This window comes from Aquarana catesbeiana, linkage group LG03 (genome assembly GCF_042186555.1).
Source record: "Aquarana catesbeiana isolate 2022-GZ linkage group LG03, ASM4218655v1, whole genome shotgun sequence".
NCBI lineage: Eukaryota > Metazoa > Chordata > Amphibia > Anura > Ranidae > Aquarana > Aquarana catesbeiana.
The window spans coordinates 742,363,676-742,382,392 of NC_133326.1; the positions used below are offsets into that span (position 1 = coordinate 742,363,676).

The 18,717-nt window shown below is 47.6% G+C and overlaps 2 protein-coding genes across 3 annotated transcripts in view; both read left to right on the forward strand.

The window, feature by feature from the left end:
• Positions 1-802: 802 nt before the first annotated feature.
• Positions 803-18,717, forward strand: part of LOC141133877 (NACHT, LRR and PYD domains-containing protein 3-like) — a 225,850-nt gene continuing 207,935 nt past the window's right edge. Inside the window, exon 1 of one of the 2 annotated variants that reach the window (XM_073623471.1) lies at positions 803-880. The gene's annotated coding sequence lies outside the window, so the exon portion shown is untranslated. Of the gene's footprint in view, positions 881-17,791; positions 17,882-18,717 lie in introns of those variants that run through there. The other variant, XM_073623470.1, reaches the window with a different exon arrangement.
• The window catches only part of LOC141133874 (NACHT, LRR and PYD domains-containing protein 3-like), a gene marked incomplete in the record, with an annotated part of 735,962 nt that continues 735,073 nt past the window's right edge, over positions 17,829-18,717 (forward strand). The window contains 1 exon segment of the mRNA XM_073623461.1: positions 17,829-17,875.

The following is an 18,717-nucleotide window of genomic DNA, read 5'->3' on the forward strand; positions in this document are numbered from 1 at the left end:
TTCCCCATAACAGGATATTACCACCCCCCATACCAGGATATTACCACCCCCATACCAGGATATTACCACCCTCCATACCAGGATATTACCACCCCCATACCAGGATATTACCACCCCCCATACCAGGATATTAGCACCCCCCATACCAGGATATTACCACCCCCCATACCAGGATATTACCACCCCCATACCAGGATATTACCACCCTCCATACCAGGATATTACCACCCCCCATACCAGGATATTACCACCCCCATACCAGGATATTACCACCCTCCATACCAGGATATTACCACTCTCCATACCAGGATATTACCACCCCCCATACCAGGATATTACCACCCCCCATACCAGGATATTACCACCCCCATACCAGGATATTACCACCCTCCATACCAGTATATTACCACCCCCACGCAGCAAGGAGCTGATTATGAGTAAGCTATGAGAGATCTTGGCTGAAGGAAACCTTGGTGTTGGTCAGGGGAGCAGACCCGAGGTCTAGGCGTGAGGCCTGAAGCAGCCGCGTGGCAAGCGAGTAAGAAAGAAGGCTGAAGTATTGTGTGAGATACAGTAATGGTGGAACCCCTGTGTCAGTGTTGCCAACCGCCTGTAAAAATGGGGCTAGTTTTTCATGTCCGTGAAAACCCGTAAAAAAAAAATCTTGCCAATAAAAATGACGGTCCCGGTTCGGAACTGCGCATGTGCAGTCCCAAAGCATTGGCGAGAGTCTCCAAACATCCCAATGATCATTATGTGACTGCTGCCACTTGTCTTGTACCCTCCCCCTTCCCTCCACAACGCACCTTATTTGATTCTGGGAGGGAGAGGAGAGGAGTGAGCCTGCAGGGGAGCCAGACGGACTTCAGCCTAGCAGAGGGTAAGCTAGCTATTAGCTAAATGCAGTCCTGTCTTTGCCTTATCTTAGTGGGCAGGAGGGGGGCAGAGGATGGGCTGTGTAGCAGGCTTGTGTACAGTACATCATTTTTTGTGTGTCAGATCTGCTTCTAAAGAGAGGACGTTTTCTCCCCAATCTCTACCTATTACCTGCAGTGCTCACCAGTCCAGGCACAGCCTCCTCAGTCCTCTCCAGAGTTACCACCTCGTGTCAGGGGCACTACAAATCCCAGCATGCCAGGAGAGGGGAGGCAGCAGCAGCAATATGATTTGTCTGATATTTTCTGATGAAAAGTGCTGCTGTATATTGTGTTTGTACTGTATGGTCATAATATCATTAATTATGTATTGTGCTTGCTGGTCTTGAGGTGTTTATTCATATATTTTTATCTGAGTAAGTAGTAAACACATTTGGTCTCCTGTACTATGTCTGCAGTCTCTGACCGCCTCCTGTATCATGTCCGCAGTCTCTGACTGTCTCCTGTACTATGTCTGCAGTCTTTGACCATCTCCTGTAGCATGTCTGCAGCCTCTGACCGCCTCCTTTTGCATGTCTTCAGTCTCTGACCGCCTCCTGTTGTATGTCTTCAGTCTCTGACCGCCTCCTGTATCATGTCTGCAGTCTCTGACCATCTCCTGTATCCTGCCTGCAGTCTCTGACCGTCTCCTGTAGTATGTCTTCAGTCTCTGACCGTCTCCTGTATCCTGTCTGCAGTCTCTGACCATCCCTTTTATCCTGTCTGCAGTCTCTGACCATCTCCAGTAGCATGTCTGCAGTCTCTGACCGTCTCCTGTATCCTATCTGCAGTCTCTGACCGTCTCCTGTAGCATGTCTGCAGTCTCTGACCATCTCCTGTAGCATATCCGCAGTCTCTGACCCTTTCCTGTTGCATGTCCGCAGTCTCTGACCCTCTCCTGTTGCATGTCCGCAGTCTCTGACCGTCTCCTGTTGCATGTTCGCAGTCTCTGACCCTCTCCTGTAGTATATCCACAGTCTCTAACCGTCTCCTGTAGCATGTTCGCAGTCTCTGACCATCTCTTGTAGCATGTCTGCAGTCTCTGACCGTCTCCTGTATCCTGCCTGCAGTCTCTGACAGTCTCATGTATCCTGCCTGCAGTCTCTGACCGTCTCCTGTAGGATAAAACCCAGAGCCACCAAGCTGGAGCCTTTTGACTGAGCCCTGCACGGTGCACCTGAGGGGAGGTCAGTGACATCGCTGCCAGGCCAATCTGAGGGGTAGTCACGGATGTAAGGGGGCACTGATATAAAGGTTCCCCCCTGTATTAGTAAACCCCCCTTACCTTAGTGTATTCACGGAAAGTGGGCTCTGGTCACCAGAGTGCCCACAACATCAGAGTTTCTGGTGTTCCCCTTTACATCAGAGTTTGCAGGATTCCCCCTTAAGTCGCATGGGGGAACTCAATTTGCGGACCCTGATGTAAAGAGAACAAAGTGGACTCTGATATAAGGTGGTCCCTGATCACCAGAGCCCCCCCACATCAGAGTTCCTCTTGGATCATGATTTGCAGCATTCCCCTTTACATAAGAGTTTCATTTCAATGCAAGGGGGAATCCTGCACACGCTTATGTAAGGGGGGATCCTGCACACTCTGATGTAAGGGGGGAATACTGCACACTCTGATGTAAGGGGGAATCCTGTACACTCTGATGTAAGGGGGAATCCTGCACACTCTGATGTGAGGGGGAATACTGCACACTCTGATGTAAGGGGAAATCCTGCACACTCTGATGTAAGGGGGAATCCTGCACACTCTGATGTAAGGGGGAATCCTGTACACTCTGATGTAAGGGGGAATCCTGCACACTCTGATGTAAGGGCGAACCCTGCACACTCTTATGTAAGGGGGAATACTGCACACTCTGATGTAAGGGGGAATACTGCACACTCTGATGTAAGGGGGAATACTGCACACTCTGATGTAAGGGGGAATCCTGCACACTCTGATGTAAGGGGGAATGCTGCACACTCTGATGTAAGGGGGAATACTGCCCACTCTGATGTAAGGGGGAATCCTGCACACTCTGATGTAAGGGGGAATCCTGCACACTCTGATGTAAGGGGGGATGCTGCACACTCGGATGTAAGGGGGAATCCTGCACACTCTGTGGCCCCCCCTCCCCAAAGCACCTTGTCCCCATGTTGATGAGGACAAGGGCCTCTTCCCGACAACCCTGGCCATTGGCTGTCGGGGTCTGTGGGCAGGGGGCTTATTGGAATCTGGGAGCCCCCTCTAATAAGGGGGGCCCCCAGATCCCGGCCCCCTACCCATTCACCTAGGGAAAAAGTGTCAATAAAAAAAACATTACACAGGTTTTAAGAGTAATTTATTAGACAGCTCCGGGGGTCTTCTTCCGGCTCCGGGGGTCTCTCCGGTTGTTCTCCGCGCTCTCCGGGTCTTCTGCCAGACTCCTCCGCTATCTTCTGCTCTTTTTGACACTGTTTTGCTAGCAGGGGCCCGGACTTCTGCCTTCTTTTCTTCCTCCCTCTTCTCTTCTTGAGATGTTGACACGATGCTCTCTCCGGCTGGTATGCTCTCTGAGTGCTCTGATGTGACTTATATAGGCGGTGACCCCGCCCCCTTATGCCGTCACAGTCTCTGGGCATGCTGGACTGTGACGTTTTAGGGGGGGCGTGGTCAACATCACCCGGTGACCCCGCCCCCTTATGCCGTTACAGTCCCAGCATGCCCAGGGACTGTGACGGCATAAGGGGGCAGGGTTACCGCCTATATAAGTCACATCAGAGCGCTCAGAGAGCATTCCAGCCAGAGAGAACATTGTGTCAACATCGCAAGAAGAGAAGAGGGAGGAAGACAAGAAGGCAGAAGGCAGGAGACTGGGCCGCCGCTAGCAAAAGAACGGCAAAAGAGCAGAAGATAGCGGAGAAGCCCGGCAGAAGACCTGGAGAGTGCAGAGAAAAGGTAAAACAACGGGAGAAGAGGCCGGAGACAGCGGAGAAGAACCGGAGAGACCCCCGAAGTCGGAAGAAGAACCCCGAAGTCGCAAAAAGACCCCCGGAGCTGTCTAATAAATTACTTACCTGTGTCGTGTGCTTTTTTTTATTGACACTTTTTCCCCCAGGTGAATGGGTAGGGGTACCATATACCCCATACACATTCACATAGGGTGGGTGGCCGGGATCTGGGGGCCCTCTTATTAAAGGGGGCTCCCAGATTCTGATAAGCCCCCCACCCGCAGACTCCGACAACCAACAGCCAGGGTTGTCGGGAAGAGGCCCTTGTCCTCATTAACATGAGGACAAGGTACTTTAGGGTGGGGGGGGCGCAGGGCACCCCTCCCCCAAAGCACCCCCCCATGTTAAGGGCATGTGGCCTGGTATGGTTCAGGAGGGGGGGTGCTCACTCCCGCTTTCCTGACCGGCCAGGCTGCGTACTCGGATAAGGGTCTGGCATGGATTTTGGGGGGACCCCCATGCTGATTTTTTTGGCATAGGGGGTTCCCCTTAAAATCCATACCAGACCTAAGGGCCTGGTATGCCCCGTGCTTGCCGCAATAGGAAAATAGTTTTTTCCTATTGCAGCGAGTGCAAAATGCAGTACCCTGCCCCTGCGTCGTATCTGGTCCGTCGGACCAGCATGCAGACGAATGGGCTCTCCATCAGGAACTGAGTCCAGCGGACTTACGACGGAAAGATTTGAAACATTTTTCATTTCTAGGTCCTGCGGACTTTTGGGAAAAAAGTCAGCGGGAGCCTACACACGATCGGAATGTGCGGCGGACTCCGGTCTGCCAAACCAAGTATGCCGTAAAGTCCAGTAATGTGTACACGGCATTAGGAGTGTGTCTATGGGAATGTTTGACCATTCTTCCAGAAGAGCATTTGTGAGGTCAGGCACTGATGTTGGACGAGAAGGCCTGGCTTGAAGTCTCCGCTCTAATTCATCCCAAAGATGTTCTGTCGAGTTGAGGTCAGGACTCTGTGCAGGCCAATCAGGTTCATCCACCCCAAACTTGCACACCCATGTCTTTATGGACCTTGCTTTGTGCACTGGTGGGCAGTCATGTTGGAACAGGAAGGGGCCGTCCCCAAACTGTTCCCACGAAGTTGGGAGCATGAAAATGTCCAAAATGTCTTGGTATGCTGACGCCTTAAGAGTTCACTTCACTGGAACTAAGGGGCCAACCCTAACCCCTGATGGGCCAACTCTAACCCCTGAGGGGCCAACCCTAACCCCTGAAAAACAACACCACCCCATCAGTGGCAGCCTGTGTGTGTAAATGACTCCAGCACTGTCTGAAAACCTAATCTAAGGGGCACTGCTGCAAAAACCTGTAAGTCTGATCCAAACAGAAAAATAAATAGATGAGATAGTGATGGTGTTTGCACTGTGTGAATAAGAGATAAAAGGAAGGGGAGTGCTGCAAAAAGATGCCAGTGATATGTAGAAACTGAAAAAATGTGAAAGAAAAACAAAAATCATATACATGTTGTCACCAAATAATCCTCGTTATAAGAAATCCTAGTACATCCAATAATGACTAGTGCAGTGTAATAATACAATAAAAAAATGAACACGTGTGAAACATAAAAAATATATACCAAATCATATGCCACATAGAGTTAAGTGGATGCTCATGTAAATACACACAGTAATTAATCCCAGACAAAATATTGATAAAATATATAAAAGTAGCAGAAAGTTCATATAGTAATATGGTATAATGGAAGAAATCCATGTAGGGCAAAAATCGATCAATCCCACCACCAGGAAACACAGGTGTCCAAAATACAATCTTCAGTGATGACACCTCTGTGTCTGCAAGCAGCTGACCTCACTGCTGTAATGTGTACAGCATATACTGGTCACAGAAATCAATAAATCTCTTCCACATACAGTACTTGACTGTGAGATTGTGTTTCCAGAGCGATCCCATTGCGCTGGTTCTCAGTGACAGGGTACTGTGCATCCGGAGCTGGCTCACTCATCAGGAAAGGAAAACTTTTGTTCCTTTCGCGATGAGCGACAGGCAGTGCTGACAGCTTTCTGGTATGAATTCTGAGGGGGAACGCCAAATTTTAAATGAAAAAAATGGCGTGGGTTCCCCCCCAGGGGCATACCAGGCCCTTAGGTCTGGTATGGATTGTAAGGGGAACCCCCTACGCCGAAAAATCGGCGTGGGGGTCCCCCCAAAATCCATACCAGACCCTTATCCGAGCACGCAGCCCGGCCGGTCAGGAAAGGGGGTGGGGACGAGCGCCCCCCTCCTAAACCGTACCAGGCCGCATGCCCTCAACATGGGGGGTTTGGTGCCCTGGGGGAGGGGCACCCCAAAGCACCTTGCCCGCATGTTGATGATACAAGGGCCTCTTCCCAACAACCCTGGTCATTGGTTGTCGGGGTCTGCGGGCGGGGGGCTTATCGGAATCCGGACCCCCTTTAATAAGGGGGCCCCCAGATCCCAGCCCCCCACCCTATGTGAATGAGCATGGGGTATGTGGTACCCCTACCCATTCACCTAGGAAAAAAAAAGAGTCAACAAAAAAAACACACTACATAGGTTTTAAAAGTAATTTATTAGGCAGCTTCGGGGGTCTTCTTCCGACTTCTTCTCCCGGTGTTTGATCTCTTCTTCTCCCGGGCCCCTCCGCTATCTTCTTCCAGCTCTCTTGCTAGCGGGGGCCCGGTCTGCTGCCGCTGTCCGGTTCTTCTTCCATATCTTCTGCCGGACTCCCCCGCTATCTCCTTCCAGCTCTATTGCTAGCGGGGGGACGGTCTGCTGCGCTGTCTTGTCCCCTCTTCTCTTCTGCTTCTTCTCTTCTTTTGATGTTGACATGACGCTCTCTCCTGCTGGAATGGTGTGTTTGAGCTGCGGAGCCATTTATATAGACGGTGACCCCGCACCCTTGTGACGTCACATTCACAGCATGCGCAGGGACTCTGGGGTCATGCCCCCTTATGACCCCAGAGTCCCTGCGCATGCTGTGAATGTGACGTCACAAGGGTGCGGGGTCACCGTCTATATAAATGACTCCGCAGCTCGGACACACCATTTCAGCAGGAGAGAGCGTCATGTCAACATCAGAAGAAGAAGAGAAGAGGGGACAAGACAGCGCAGCAGACCGCCCCCCCGCTAGTAATAGAGCTGGAAGAAGATAGCGGGGGAGTCCGGCAGAAGATATGGGAGAAGAACCGGACAGCGGCAACAGACCGGGCCCCCCGCTAGCAAGAGAGCTGGAAGAAGATAGCGGAGGGGCCCGGGAGAAGAGGCGGAACACCGGGAGAAGAAGTCGGAAGAAGACTCCCGAAGTCGGAAGAGACCCCCCCCCGGAGCTGCCTAATAAATTACTTTTAAAACCTGTGTACTGTGTGTTTTTTTATTGACACTTTTTTTTCCCTAGGTGAATGGGTAGGGGTACCATGTACCCCATACTCATTCACATAGTGTGGGGGGCCAGGATCTGGTGGCCCCCTTATTAAAGGGGGCTCCCGGATTCCGATAAGCCCCCCGCCCACAGACCCCGACAACCAATGGCCACGGTTGTCAGGAAGAGGCCCTTGTCCTCATCAACATGGGGGCAAGGTGCTTTGGGGTGGGGGGGGCCCGCAGGGCGCCCCCCTCCCCTAGGACACCAACCCCCCCATGTTAAGGGCATGCGGCCTGGTACGGTTCAGGAGGGGGGGGCGCTCGCTCGTCCCCACCCCCTTTCCTGAAGGGTCGGGCTGCGTGCTCAGATAAAGGTCTGGTATGGAATTTGGGGGGACCCCACGCAGATTTTTCGGCGTAGGGGGGGTTCCTCTTACAATCCATACCAGACCTAAGGGCCTGGTATGCCCCTGGGGGGAACCCACGCCATTTTTTTCATTTAAAATTTGGTGCGGTGTTCCCCCTCAGGATTCATACCAGACAGCTGTCAGCACTGCCTGTCGCTCATCGCTATCTCGGCGCTGGCTCCCGCGATGGGGCTCGTAGGTGTCAAATCTCGTCGAGAAAAGCGGCGAGATTGACACAATATCGCGGTCACCTACTGTACGGGATTATGAGTGTTCTCTCTATATATTTACATAAATATCCATTGAGTCTATATCTGACAACACCGGGGAGCGGATTCCATATAAAGGACATATTAACTTGGTGTTCATGGATTGACGCCTATGCTCCTTTTTAAAAAATGAGAGCATCCACTCCGCTCTATGTGGCCTATGATTGGTATATATTTTTTATATGTTTCACACATGTTCATTTTGTATTAATACACTGCACTAGCCATTATTGGATGTACTAGGATTTCTTATAACGAGGATTATTTGGTGACAACATGTATATGATTTTTGTTTTTTTTTCATATTTTTTCAGTTTCCACATATCACTGGCATCTTTTTGCAGCACTCCCCTTCCTTTTATCTCTTATTCACACAGTGCAAACACCATCACTATCTCATCAGTGGCAGCCTGTCCATTAAGGGCGCACGGGTGCCGCCGCCCTATCCATGTGTCCAGCCCCCTAATCTACATGCAGGGCACCAGACGCATGGATTCCAATGGGGTTGGAAAGGCTCTAAAAGGGTTCAAAAGAAGGGTGGGCTCGTGGTAAAGAGCACTGCGCTCCGAGCCCACCCAGTTGTGTGACAATAGCGATTAAATATTCACTATTCTCACACTGATCCTCCACCCAGCCAATCAGAAAGTGGGTCCTGAGACCCGTCACCCGATTGGCTGAAAGGACAGGTGATCCTTTTGGTTGCTTAGGCGGAGGAGGCAGAATACGCATGGTGGAAGCCACCATGATGCAGAGGAGGGGCAGACGCCCACCCACTGCCCGTCACCCATAGGGGCGCTGCCCGCAACCTACATGGGGTAAGTGCGGGGCTGGATGACTGGCTGCAAGACTCCCAGGGGGGAGGGTGACCCAATCAATTGGGAACAGGGAGTGGAGCCACCAGCCGACCAGAGGGGGGTAGCTGTTTCCCACCTAAAAAAAAAAAAAAAAAACACCAGCCCCCACTACACATCATAATAACTCTCCACCAAATGATTTGGATCAGTGCACAAAGCAAGGTCCATAAAGACATGGATGATGGATGAACAAGTTTGGGGTAGATGAACCTGACTTGCCTGCACAGAGTCCTGACCTCAACCCAATAGAACACCTTTGGGATGAATTAGAGCAGAGACTGCGAATCGGGCCTTCTCATCCAACATCAGTGCCTGACCTCAAAAACACTCTTCTGGAAGAATGGTCAAACATTCCTATAGACACACTCCTAAACCTAGTTTCCCAGAAAGTCCGGCCGTGTGTACGCGGCATAAACCTTGTGGACGGCCTTCCCAGAAGAGTTGAAGCTGTTATAACTGCAAAGGGTGGAGCCAACTCCATATTGAACCCTACGGACTTATGCTGGCCATACACTATACGAAAAATCGGCCGAAAAATCGTTCGTATAGACACTTTGTTCATTTTTCGGCAAGTTAATGGGCACAAATCGATAATCGTTTGTGACGTTTTTGTGGTAAAAAAACGAACGGGATGTTTGGTAAATTTCTGCCGAACGTACGATAAATTGCAAGGTTAATGTGTTTCCCGTCCGAACTGTCTGCACTAGGTATATGTAAAAAAAACGAACAAAAAATTATTTATTCATGTCCACTGAACAATTTATCGGTCATTATAAGATGGCACGATCGTTTGCGGTCACGGTCGAACGTTCGTTTTTCGAAAATGGGTTCGGCCGATTTTCTGTATAGTGTATGGCCAGCATTAGACTGGGATGTCATTAAAGTTCATGTGTGTGTGAAGGCAGGCGTCCCAATACTTTTGGTAATATAGTGTTTCTCAGTGCTGCTGACTGATTGAAAATGATAATATTCTGCCCTGACTGATCGACTCAGTTTAATCAAATCCTATGGAAATTGATCGGATGAGACGTTAAGCCTATTAAATTGTTTGTGGATTTGATTGTTTTGATGGAATCACACAAAATGCAGCAAGCTGTACTTTTTTTTTTAAATGCACATAAAGGCAACACAATGGTATCAACAAGGTTTATTGAAATACATAAAAAAAATGTTTGCATATGCAATTGTATTGTATGCATTTGTACTATAATACAAAAAATAGTGCAGCGCTAGATTATAAATCAATATTAAATGTCCGTGAATGAACCATAAGTATCAACGGTGGTGCAGAGTGCTTCATGCAAATCCAAAGTGCTCTTAAATCCGTGCTCCCCCTCTTGTCAGTCAAACCGCTCACCTTGTTAAAAGGACCCCTGAACTAACAGGAAGGTCTAATAGGCGTTCACCACTCGAATGGTGGTCAGGGTAATGTCTTGGCTGAAAGGCAGGAACCTCTTCCTTAGTAGGGATCACCACTTATCTTTTCGGTATGCATGGAATGAACAAAGAAAATACATAGTGCTCTCTGTATAATTTTTAAAAACGATTCCTTTATTAAAAGACAGGTACTCACAAAATTAGCACTATGGCCAGTGCTAGGCTAAAAAGCGCATGGTAATTACAGATGACAGTCTAAGATGGCTGCAGGGGCGTCTAAACCAGGATGTAACCAATCCGCACGCGTATCATCCAGAGGACTTCCTCAGCGGTCTGTGGATCCTTAGGTATAGTCAGTATTAAATATACAGGCCCCCTGTTTAAATCATCTGTTATTAATTACTCCCGAGTGGCGCTCATCCAATCAGAACGCTCAACTCAGGAGTAGGAAGTGTAAGGAGGTGCATTGTTGATAGTGGTTTCCATAGCGATCGGCGTCGTGATGTCACGACGCCAGACCGCAAGGCTACCCCTCTGTACTCACTTCCCCTTCCTGGGTAAACAGGAAGGGGATCCAACAACTCCAATTGGTTATTGGACATGGTGGGGGCGTGTTAGGATAACCTATGACGCGAACGCACCATCCCCATAACCCGCCTTACGATCACTCGGGAGTAATTAATAACAGATGATTTAAACAGGGGGCCTGTATATTTAATACTGACTATACCTAAGGATCCACAGACCGCTGAGGAAGTCCTCCGGACGATACGCGTGCGGATTGGTTACATCCTGGTTTAGACGCCCCTGCAGCCATCTTAGACTGTCATCTGTAATTACCATGCGCTTTTTAGCCTAGCACTGGCCATAGTGCTAATTTTGTGAGTACCTGTCTTTTAATAAAGGAATCGTTTTTAAAAATTATACAGAGAGCACTATGTATTTTCTTTGTTCATTCCATGCATACCGAAAAGATAAGTGGTGATCCCTACTAAGGAAGAGGTTCCTGCCTTTCAGCCAAGACATTACCCTGACCACCATTCGAGTGGTGAACGCCTATTAGACCTTCCTGTTAGTTCAGGGGTCCTTTTAACAAGGTGAGCGGTTTGACTGACAAGAGGGGGAGCACGGATTTAAGAGCACTTTGGATTTGCATGAAGCACTCTGCACCACCGTTGATACTTATGGTTCATTCACGGACATTTAATATTGATTTATAATCTAGCGCTGCACTATTTTTTGTATTATACCACGTGAAAGGATTTATATATTTGCCTTTAGTGTTCAGCAGCTTCGTTTTATCTGAGGGTTTTTGCGCTGACTGTTTGTCTCTTTGTAAATTTACTGTTTGGTTAATATATTTCGGTCTAGCAGCATTAACTATGGATATCTTTCAATATATTGAAAAAAGAGAAATTAAATTAGGAGAGATCTTTACCAGTAACCATAATTCTGAAGAATCTAATGCCCTGTCCACGGGTTTTAGAAAACTCGGTTATTTATTTGAGAAAAAAATCAAAACATGGTGGGACATTGTCTCATTTGAACAATACCTCACAGCCAAGTTAATCCCGAGGAGACTTAGATGGGAAGTACATCCCAACAATGGCCTCATGGATGAGCATTCGATGAAAGAATGGGAAATGTTTTTTACCGGTAAGGGTCTTGAGCTGATCGAGTTTCTCCTAGTACGTAAACGACGTAAGATGACTCTACTGGAAACTCAGATCACTGAACTCAAAAGCTCTATTGAGTCCCATAAGGAATCTGATGAGTTTATTAGACTTGCAGCTGAGTTAAAAAATAAACTAGTTAAATGGGATTATGAGACCCAAAATAAAAAGAAAAAGAAATATCTAAGAGATTTTGAGGATTTCGGGAAAGGGAATATTTATAAATGGCAAACCAAACCAGGTGACTCATTAACAGTTCCCTCACAAACAGTACCGACTAATAGAGAGCCCCCCATACTCCTTTTCTTACTCAAGAGAATGATGGTGGTAATTGTGAGCAGTTTGAATACAATAATCATGCCACCCCTGCCAATTCCAATCAATTTAGACCTGTACACAACAAAAGAGGTAAGAATAAGAAAGTAAGGGGGCCAGGGAGGGAGGTTTATGAATCACCCTATAGACAGTATCCCTGGAACCCTCCACATACAAATGATGTTATTTATCATCAAGAAACTTCTTATCCTGGGAATGGGCAGAATTGGAGTTATAACGATAACCAGTATTCTAACTATTCTCGGAACTTTCCCCCCAATAGAGGAAGAGGTTTTCAACATGTCAGAAATCCCATCCCTACCCAGAATAGGTTTACCCCCTTACAGAATGTTGGACCTAGGAGGGGAGGGGATTTTTACAGGTCCCCACATGGAAGGGGGAGGGGGACCCCTTTTGCCCCACCCAATCCGGGAGGGAGGGTGAATATGGGTCCGCCCCTGGGATACCCAGACAGCGGAGTAAGGAAAAGAAAAAACAGAGAGGAAGGAGAGGAGGAAGGCGAACTCAAAAGAGTCAGACCCCGGTAGGAGCTGGTATTTATAACCTCAGTGGCTCTTCCTTAACTGAGGATGAGATTAAAGTTTTAGATAAGGGCCTGAAATATGCCCCTACCCGTAACTTAAATAAATTCCAAACTTACATTAGTTTGCAAAAATTTATGAGGACCCTCAATATCAAGAAATACCACCTTTCGAATGCCATAGTGCGTAATTCAACTGATATTCAGAAATCTTCAATTACGCACTCCACTCTCCGCAATAAATCTGTTTTCAATCCCCCCAACCGAGACAACAAACATATGGAAGTTTTTAGGAATATGGTTAACAAAGATCTGGATGCATTGAAAGTCCGGAAAGTTAACGATCCTTTACATATCAAAAGAGGAATTGAGTCCCTGTTAAAACGCAAAGATCTGGTTATACGCCCAGCTGATAAGGGAGGAGGTTTGGTTGTCTTAAGTAAAACTTATTACAACAATGAAATGGAAAATATGCTGGCTGATCATAATACTTATGTTTTACTTACAAAGGACCCGATGCTCCAATACAAAGAGGAGTTACACTACCTTATAGCAAGAGGAAAACACATTGGTGTCCTCAGCTTAAAAGAAGCTTCATATTTGGACCCTTTTTTTTGCCGTACCCCTATCATTTACTTTTTGCCTAAAATACATAAAAACAGTACCCACCCCCCTGGTCGCCCCATAGTCAACGGGATTGACTCAGTCTCCTCGAGACTGGGTCAGTATATAGACCATTTCCTACAGCCTATGGTTATAAAAACCCGCTCTTTTGTAAAAGATACTAAACATATTATCCACATTTTAGAGTCTCTCCCACTCACATCTTCATGTGTACTAATTACAGCGGACGTTAGTTCCCTTTACACGATCATTAGCCATGAAGATGCGCTAACTTCAGTACAGTGGGCATTCGGATCAGCTGATCTGACAAAAAGACAAAAGAACTTTATTCTGGATTGTTTAAGATTTTGTTTAGCCAAAAATTATTTTTGGTACAATAGACGGTTTTTCCTCCAAACAAGGGGAGTGGCAATGGGGGCTCGTTTTGCTCCCAGTGTTGCCAATTTATTTATGGCACACTGGGAGGAAGAAGTGATCTACAAGAACACACCCCCTGAACTCATCTGTTACCAACGGTATATCGATGATATCATTATGATTTGGAACGGTGACCGATCGAACCTTGACATTTTCATGAAAAAATTGGATGAGAACAATAGAAATATTGTCCTCTCCTGGAATGTGGGAATCGATCATGTCACGTATCTAGATCTTGATATACATCTAAAAGACAACGGGTTAGAATTAAGAAACCACTTCAAACCCACTGACCGTAATGCGTACATCCCCCTTGGCAGTTGCCACCATTTACAATGGTTGTGCAACATTCCCAAGGGACAATTTGTACGCATTAGGCGGAATTGTTCACATGAACAGGAGTACCTTGTACAGTCTGAAATTCTATCAACACGTTTTGTCCAAAAGGGATACAATAAATCAGACATTACGAAACATATTGAGACTGTCCGCAAGATGGATAGAACCACACTCGTTTCTAATGGTCCTAGGATTAAACAAGACAATACAGGGAATATAAGGATTGTTTTGGACTATAACGTCCAATACAAGAAATTCGAAAAGATCATTCGGAGGTATTGGCCCATTTTAAAGCAAGACAAAACGCTTGGCCCTGTCCTTCCTGAACGTCCCCAGTTTGTCTACAAAAGGGCCCCCTCCCTCAGAGATAAGCTAGCCCCGGGGGTCATTGACCCACCTCTTGCTTCCGAAAATAGGTTATTCAACCTCTTGACAGGTTTTTTTGCATGTGGACGTTGCCCAGCCTGTAAACAAGCTAGGGGGAATATCAAAAAACGTAAAGAATTTACAGCCACAGCAACGAAAAAGACTTATCAGATTAAAGATTTTATCACATGCTCCACGCCAGGGGTGGTTTATATTATGGAATGTGAATGCGGCTTACAATATGTGGGTAGAACGTCTCGCCCCTTGCATATCCGTATTGGAGAACACATTACTAATATTAAAAAAAGGACTAGACTCACATAATGTCTCCAAGCATTTTAAATTATGTCATAAGCGCAGTCCCACCAAATTGAAATTTTGGGGAGTCGAAAAGGTTACACCCCATTGGAGAGGGGGTAACTTTATAAGACAATTGAGCCGCCGCAAGTCTTTTTGGGTGTATGAGACCCGTGTGGGAGTACCCAAGGGGCTCAATGTCGAGTTCGATCCGAACTGTTTTATTTCTGACAGATAGTTTATTTTTTATCATGGAGGCCTTTATGTTTTTATATATTTAAATATCTGGGATTTACTGATTTGTTTTTTGTATGATGGCTTTGTTGTAAAAGGTGGCTGCAGGGAAGTGTCTTATTTAGATTAATACATTTTTATTCCTTATGGTGGGACACTTTTTCATCATCATTTTATTTTTTTATTTTTGTTATTATACTCTGTCCTTCAGATCTATCCATTTTAAATAGTGATAATATGTGATCATGTTTGCTGAATTAGAATAGCTCAACACAATGGTGCTGATTGCATTAGCGGTTTATAGGTATTGATTTTCCTTCTCCTTTTAGAAGACGCTACCTAGTATAACTATCCCTTCTCTGCTTACACTTCTTTTCAGCTGCAGAGGGATTGGTACCATGTGACACACCTTCATCCTATCCTAGCTCATTTGGTCTCTGTCTTCAACTAAAGAAGGAGGTACCTATTGACGCAGGTGATCACGTGCCTGCAGTATCCTTCTGTATCCTGCCTGCAGTCTCTGACCATCTCCTGTATCATGTCTGCAGTCTCTGACCATCTTCTGTATCCTGCCTGCAGTCTCTGACCGTCTCCTGTACCCTATCTGCAGTCTCTGACCGTCTCCTGTATCCTGTCTGCAGTCTGTGACCGTCTCCTGTATCCTGTCTGCAGTCTCTGAACGTCTCCTGTATCCTGTCTGTAGTCTCTGACCATCCCCTGTATCCTGTCTGCAGTCTCTGACCATCTCCTGTAGCATGTCTGCAGTCTCTGACCGCCTCCTGTAGTATGTCTGCAGTCTTTGACCATCTCCTGTAGTATGTCCGCAATCTCTGACCGTCTCCTGTACTATGTCTGCAGTCTTTGACCATCTCCTGTAGTATGTCCGCAGTCTCTGACTGTCTCCTGTAGTATGTCTGCAGTCTCTGATCGTCTCCTGTAGCATGTCTGCAGTCTCTGACCATCTCCTGTATCATGTCTGCAGTTTCTGACCGCCTCCTGTATCATGTCTGCAGTCTCTGACCATCTCCTGTACCCTATCTGCAGTCTTTGACCGTCTCCTGTATCCTGTCTTCAGTCTGTGACCGTCTCCTGTAGCATTTCTTCAGTCTCTGACCGTCTCCTGTAGCATGTCTTCAGTCTCTGACTGTCTGCTGTATCCTGTCTGCAGTCTCTGACCATTCCCTGTATCCCATCTGCAGTCTCTGACCGTCTCCTGTAGCATGTTCGCAGTCTGTGACCCTCTCCTGTAGTATATCCACAGTCTCTAACCGTCTCCTGTAGCATGTCCGCAGTCTCTTACCGTCTCCTGTATCCTGCCTGCAGTCTCTGACCGTCTCCTGTATCCTGCCTGCAGTCTCTGACAGTCTCATGTATCCTGCCTGCAGTCTCTGACCGTCTCCTGTAGGATAAAACCCAGAGCCACCAAGCTGGAGCCTTTTGACTGAGCCCTTAACGGTGCACCTGAGGGGAGGTCAGTGACAGCGCTGCCAGGCCAATCAGAGGGGGAGTCACGGATGTAAGGGGGCACTGATATAAAGGTTCCCCCCTATATTAGTAAACCCCCCTTACCTTAGTGTATTCACGGAAAGTGGGCTCTGGTCACCAGAGTGCCCACAACATCAGAGTTCCTGGCGTTCCCCTTTACATCAGAGTCTGCAGGATTCCCCCTTAAGTCGCATGGGGGAACTCAATTTGCGGACCCTGATGTAAAGAGAACAAAGTGGACTCTGATATAAGGTGGTCTCTGGTCACCAGAGCTCCCCCCACATCAGAGTTCCCCCTTGGATCATTATTTGCAGCATTCCCCTTTACATAAGAGTTTCATTTCAATGCAAGGGGGAATCCTGCACATGCTTATGTAAGGGGGGATCCTGCACACTCTGATGTAAGGGGGGATCCTGCACACTCTGATGTAAGGGGGGAATTCTGCACACTCTGATGTAAGGGAGGAATTCTGCACACTCTGATGTAAGGGGGAATACTGCACACTCTGATGTAAGGGGGAATACTGCACACTCTGATGTAAGGGGGGATCCTGCACACTCTGATGTAAGGGGGAATCCTGCACACTCTGATGTAAGGGGGAATCCTGCACACTCTGATGTAAGGGGGAATCCTGCACACCCTGATGTAAGGGGGGATACTGCACACTCTGATGTAAGGGGGAATCCTGCACACTCTGATGTAAGGGGGAATACTGCACACTTTGATGTAAGGGGGAATACTGCACACTCTGATGTAAGGGGGAATCCTGCACACTCTGATGTAAGGGGGAATCCTGAACACCCTGATGTAAGGGGGAATACTGCACACTCTGATGTAAGGGGGAATCCTGCACACTCCGATGTAAGGGGGAACCCTGCACACTCTGATGTAAGGTGGAAACCTGCACACCCTGATGTAAGGGGGAATCCTGCAAACTCTGATGTAAGGGGGATCCTGCACACTCTGATGTAAGGGGGAATCCTGCACACTCTGATGTAAGGGGGAATACTGCAAACTCTGATGTAAGGTGGAATCCTGCACACTCTGATGTAAGGGGGAATCCTGCAGACTCTGATGTAAGGGGGAATCCTGCAGACTCTGATGTAAGGGGGAATCCTGCAGACTGTGTAGTAATTGTGGAACCCCTGTGTCAGTGTTGCCAACCGCCCATAAAAATGGGGCTATTTTTTCATGTCCGTGAAAAGCCGTAAAAAAAAAATCTTGCCAATTAAAATGACGGTCCCGTTTCGGAACTGCGCATGTGCAGTCCCAAAGCATTGGCGAGAGTCTCCAAACATCCCAATGATCATTATGTGACTGCTGCCACTTGTCTTGTACCCTCCCCCTTCCCTCCACAACGCACCTTATTTGATTCTGGGAGGGAGAGGAGAGGAGTGAGCCTGCAGGGGAGCCGGACGGACTTCAGCCTAGCAGAGGGTAAGCTAGCTATTAGCTAAATGCAGTCCTGTCTTTGCCTTATCTTAGTGGGCAGGAGGGGGGCAGAGGATGGGCTGTGTAGCAGGCTTGTGTACAGTACATCGTTTTTTGTGTGTCAGATCTGCTTCTAAAGAGAGGACGTTTTCTCCCCAATCTCTACCTATTACCTGCAGTGCTCACCAGTCCAGGCACAGCCTCCTCAGTCCTCTCCAGAGTTACCACCTCGTGTCAGGGGCACTACAAATCCCAGCATGCCAGGAGAGGGGAGGCAGCAGCAGCAATATGATTTGTCTGATATTTTCTGATGAAAAGTGCTGCTGTATATTGTGTTTGTACTGTATGGTCATAATATCATTGATTATGTATTGTGCTTGATGGTCTTGAGGTGTTTATTCATATATTTTTATCTGAGTAAGTAGTAAGCACATTTGGTCTCCTGTACTATGTCTGCAGTCTCTGACCGCCTCCTGTATCATGTCCGCAGTCTCTGACTGTCTCCTGTACTATGTCTGCAGTCTTTGACCATCTCCTGTAGCATGTCTGCAGCCTCTGACCGCCTCCTTTTGCATGTCTTCAGTCTCTGACCGCCTCCTGTTGCATGTCTTCAGTCTCTGACCGCCTCCTGTATCATGTCTGCAGTCTCTGACCATCTCCTGTATCCTGCCTGCAGTCTCTGACCGTCTCCTGTAGTATGTCTTCAGTCTCTGACCGCCTCCTGTAGCATGTCTTCAGTCTCTGACCGCCTCCTGTAGCATGTCTTCAGTCTCTGACCGTCTCCTGTATCCTGTCTGCAGTCTCTGACCATCCCCTTTATCCTGTCTGCAGTCTCTGACCAT